Source organism: Ictalurus punctatus, chromosome 9 (genome assembly GCF_001660625.3).
Source record: "Ictalurus punctatus breed USDA103 chromosome 9, Coco_2.0, whole genome shotgun sequence".
In the NCBI taxonomy this organism is placed as follows: Eukaryota; Metazoa; Chordata; class Actinopteri; order Siluriformes; family Ictaluridae; genus Ictalurus; species Ictalurus punctatus.
This window is the reverse complement of record NC_030424.2, coordinates 25,860,235-25,865,975: the sequence shown is the minus strand read 5'-3', so window position 1 is coordinate 25,865,975 and position 5,741 is coordinate 25,860,235.

Sequence of the window (5,741 nt, the reverse complement as noted above, 5' to 3'; positions counted from 1 at the left end):
TTTGTGTGTTTATAGTCTTATAATTTGGCTTTCAAGCAGTTGAATGGCTAAGTGTGCTTGAAAGTGATGATAGTCCTTGCTAATGCTAACTTTAATTGAAGCACTGTAGGTTCTGGGAGCAGAGCTTTGTATTCATGTGTGGGAACGGAGAGTTTACAGAGGAGCTTTTCATTAACAGATAAAACTAAGTGGCAGACTGGAAGACAAAGCTGTTCAATCGCTGTCTGGAGAACAATTTGATGAACTTTTAAATGAATGATAAATAAATGATCAAATCACTGTTCATAAAGCACCTGCAAAGTCTATATGATCTGTTTGTAACTGTTATCCGCCTGTCCTTTAGCTATCCACTGTAACAAACGTAAACCATGGGCAAGGAGGAGGCGGGAACCAGCTGAACATAAACGTAAAGTTTAATAATAAACGAAACTCAAAACTAACACAAACAGAACTCAAACACAAAGTGTGCATGCGTCTCTGTCTCGCTCTCTGTGTCTGTCTGTCTCTTTCTTTCTCTCTCTCGTGCTTCCAGCCACTCCTTTATCACTCTCTCTGACTGATTAGACAACTCGGTGCCAGGCATGTATCCTCACAGCCTGGCCCCTCCGTCCTTGTCGTCACAGGCACATTTATCTTGTATCTTACTTGTTTATCAGTCTATCCATCTATCCATTTCTGGACCGCTTATCCTATACAGGGTCACAGGGAGACTGGAGCCAATCCCAGGGGACTCGGAGCGCAAGGCAGGGGACACCCTGGACGGGGTGCCAACCCATCACAGGGCACAATCACACACACTCAACGCAAGTCTTTGGACTGGGGGAGGAAACCAGAATACATGGAGGAAACCCCCATAGCATGGGGAGAACATGCAAACGCCGTGCACACAGGGTGGAGGTGGGAAACGAACCCCCAACCCTAAAGGTGCGAGGCAAACGTACTAACCACTAAGCCCCCCCTTAGTTACTTATATAAATCAATAATAATACATTCGTTCTCAATTATTTGTTACAAAATAGCAAACATTTATACAGTTTCTTTTTGCAATTCATGTCTTAAATTATACTGACAAGCTCCACATTAAACAAAAATATATTTTTCATCTGCAGAACTGACATTATTATTATTATTATTATTATTATTATTATTATTATTATTACGACACTATATTTTAAATGAAATAAAACTGTCTAAATCAAGATTAAATACCTGTCCCTAACACTAGTCAATATGAGCACTGATGAAAGGTATCCATTAAAACCAACAAATGGCTGATTGTTTCCTGAAAACAGAGCCTTGACTTTCCTCCATGCAGCCTTGCTCCCTCTGGCATGTGGACCAATCAGATAAACCTGGAAAATGAGTAGTCTCCGTCTCTCTCTCTCTGTCTCTCTCTCACTCAGTCTCTCTTACCCAAGACCTGAAATAACCTAGCCACTGTATTCAGCCCAGAAGCTTCTCATTTCCATATTTCACATTTCTATCTTCCTTTGTGTTAGAACACAGCCTTTGAAAGCTGATGATTCACAGGGTGTTGCATGAGATGAGTTGAGAGGAACGAATAACCTGCTTGGTGAACACCCTGATCTGTAGGGTAACTTTACAACACCCCCAAATGCAATCATATGCACTGTTCCTCAGTTACAGAGGAAATATGCTAATATTCAACTAATATTCATATGAACCGGTGGCAGGACATACAATACACACTAACTACACAGGAACTCTCATTTATTTTAAAACCTACATGTTCCTCTACAGTATTGCATTGTGGCATGGCAACGCAACAAATTCAGCACCATCCTCATGGTAATAAGCTGGTAACTATGCACTTCCTGATATAATCTTATCGGAAAACTAACAGCTCATATAAATGTGATTACCTTGACACTGTTACATATATGTAAATACCTCAGAGAGAGAGAGAGAGAGAGAGAGAGAGTCTTTTCCCAACATGTCAAGATACTCTTGTGTACTTACTCGAGCCAAAAAAGTTGACATGTCTATTTGCAACCTGTAAAAGTATGTAGAGTTATGTTAGTTACATGATATTCGTATGTATATTCATTCATTTATCTTCATTAACCTCTGTATCCTGGTCAGGGTCACATTGGATGTTATACCAATGCGCCATAGGACACTATGCACACACGCTACGTACACACACACATTCACATGCAACTTCACACAGACAAAATACTTACCAAAATACTTACAGCAGCACGTCCTGAAATGTTTTCTCTTACACCAAAGCAATTTTCCATTGAGTACATTATAAATGATAATAAATAAATTTAATAAATGATCAATTTAGACTTACATTTAATGTCTTGTAATGTCTGTAAAACGAGTTAGTTTGTTTTATCATTTATGTTATAGCAGCTATAAACAGACTCCTTGGTCCTGAAGACTATCCCGTTAGCGGAAAACTTACTGATTGTTACGATACGCAGACACTGGAGACTCCTCCCATAATCGTTAAATAAACATCTCCTTACCGAAAACTTCGTCATATCAACGATTATGTGAAACGTCCACCATACAAGTCCCTGTGTATGTTATTACTACAGAAACAAAAAGGTCTTCGAACAAGCACATTAATATAAACATGTACTTTGATGTTATTGTTTTAGAAAATGAATCTACACCTTCTGACCAATCAGAATAGAGAATTCTAAAGTGATAAAAGATCTATATTACAATTATTATTATTATTATTATTTTTTTTTACAAGTTCAGGGTTCACGGACAAGATGTTAAAGACACAAAAGGACAATAAAGAAACAAATAAAATAAAGAAACAAAAACAACAAAAATGTTTTAGGAATTATTGTTTATATATATATATATATATATATCTGTGTGAAACAATTGACAATAATACCTACACAAACATAAGCAATTAGACAGTTAGGGATACAATTCATCAAAGAAACACCTATAGGAGAAGAGACGCAGATAAACAACAGGGAAATTATTGCTTCGATGCTACGTTTTGTTTTCTTCTTTAGGTACTAGCTACGGTACAAGACAATATTCATATTTCAACAGTGACAGAATTGACATTTTGTGCAATTCCAGAAAATAAAATAACTAAAATGCGGAGTTCATCACATTACAAAGTCCAACATGTAGAATTTTTAAAGTACAGAAATGTGAAGCCGCACAAGAAGTTTAAAAAAAAAAAAAAACCTAACTAACTAAAACAAGCATCATTGTCGTCAGCGTTGTCACCTGCGGAGCATCAGATACGTCGGGAAAAGTCAGATGCTCTGTTGTTATGGTTCTCTCTGTCTCTTTTTAAGGTGTACATGTACACTTGAAACATCAAACAGCCCGCCACACATACACACACTCACTCGCCCCAGACGTTTTAACAACACCGCATTGTTTCTCTGTATACACAAAGTCCTCACTCTGCCTAGACAAAACAAGCAGGTAAAACAGCAACACTGAGTGGTGTGATACACTCAAATCAGTATTCTGCTGGTGACAAGGCTACCTGAAAACAACCCTACAAACAAAATTAAAATGATGTACAGCTCAAAGGCTGGTAGCTCAAAGATACATCTTCAGCAGTGATAAAGTGCTTTCATGACACGAGCCCTCAGAGGTAGCCGATTCACATAAACATGCACTTTTCTTTAAAAAAAAAAAAAAGAAAGAAAGAAAAGAAAAGGTTTGGCTTCTCAGGAAAGGCTCGGCTTCATTGGTTTGACACAGAGAAAAACGACAACATGAAGCGATCAGCCAAAGCACATACTTCTGATGCAGGTGACCAATCACAGTTGATCTGCCTTACGTGCATGTGATACGTTTTTTTTAATTATTTTTTTTTCCAGTTTGAATTCTCGTATTGGATAACACATTATCTCGCATGCTAAGAGCATCCTTTTTACATAAGAACACATTTGAAATTGCATGTGGTCATGTTGAAACGCTTCCCTCGGCTTCCCACAGAGTATGTGGTTAATATGTAATTTGTTCGTGTGCGTTTTAACATTTAAGGTGGTCTTCATCATCATCACTGAAAGATTCTGCGATCAAAGTGACACCTTCCCCTCTTTCATGGGAAAGGTCTGAGGTCCGATTACTCCCAAAAACATGTTGACTGCATTGTACAATACTGATGCACAGGAGTGGACAAATGATACACATTTACTAGCTAGCCATTTCCTGGAAGGTCCACTGTACTTGCCCAGACACTCAAATATTATAGTTGCCTGAACACTGACTGGGTTCAAAATATTCCAGACATTAACAGAAACTAAAGGAAATAAAATAATATATGAATTCACGGGGTGGAGATTACTGTGCATCCATAGTCCTTATTTTCTCGCATATCATATTATACACAAATTCGAAGAAGGGTTTATTTTCCTCCTCTTTTCCCGCTTGTTCTCTCAGGCTACGGATTTATCCTGGATGTGTATCTGGCTAGTCATTTTCAAACTATCTTGGTTAGATGTGTCCTTTCATCTGGCGGTTACATTAATCCTGTTCTTTATTTATCTCCTCATTCGTCCTCTTGCCTGCTTCGCTGACTAAGTCTTTACAAAACGGTACAAACAGGACGAACGGACAAAGTAAAAGCCGTGCATTCGTTTGCCTCATCCATAAAAATGACTCTAAACAACACCAACACCCGACTTGGCTTTTGAAAATATTTAGACCAGTTTATAGTGAAATCAATGAGCATCTGTCAGTCCCAGCAAGTCAAAGCAAGCTTGTAAATTTAGACAGCACATAAGACTACAGGAAGAGCGGCACAACCAGACAATAGGCATAGTGTCGTGTTAACAAACGACAGCAAGAGTGACGCAGTAAATGACATACAAAAGGACTCAATAGGCAAAAAGAAAAAAACGACAACCATGTGCCCAAGCTGTTTACAGCAACACTGACAAAGTATTATACAAAGCAATCAACATATTTCCGCCAGGAATCAAACCTCATTTAGAGATTTTCTCACCACTGTACAAAATAGATACGAGCGTCTGATCTGTATTCATATTCTTACTACTTTCTTTGTGGTTGATTTGCATTCACAACAGCGTTTTGGTAGTCATTCTGTCAGCGTATATTTACCAAATCATGCAAATAACCAAACAGATCAATGATTATTTCATAATAATAATAATAATAATAATAATAATAATAATAATAATAATAATTCTGGACTCAATTCTCAACAGCTGCACTAGCTGAATGCAAGTCTTGACTGCAAGTCAGTCCTAAACCATACATTGCGCGTAGAAGCAATGGGTGTAGAATTGCAGCTACACCAGACAGGTAAGGTATTAAAGGTATGCAGTAACTGGTGGTGCAACATCAAGCACAAGTAAAATATAACTATACCAAGATAAATGAGGAAAATCAAATGGATTGTGTCTTATAATAACACCGTGACTCGATTTATCCATCTCTTGTATTTTATTACTGTATGCACTTGTTCTGTTCTGCTGCTTGGGCTCTAATCCCACACATTTAACAGCATTTTAGTACCAAATCATACCCATGAAAAATAACTAATGACTTGTCTACTAATCTAATGTGCTTTTCAGACAGTATTAGTTTAACGGTTACCTTTTAAAATCTTTCTTTGTGTGTATTACCTTGCCAATGTCTCAGTCTGATGACAAAGGAAAAGAATTTTATACATATATATATATATATATATATATATATATATATATATATATATATATATATATATATATATATTAAAAACAAAACCCCAG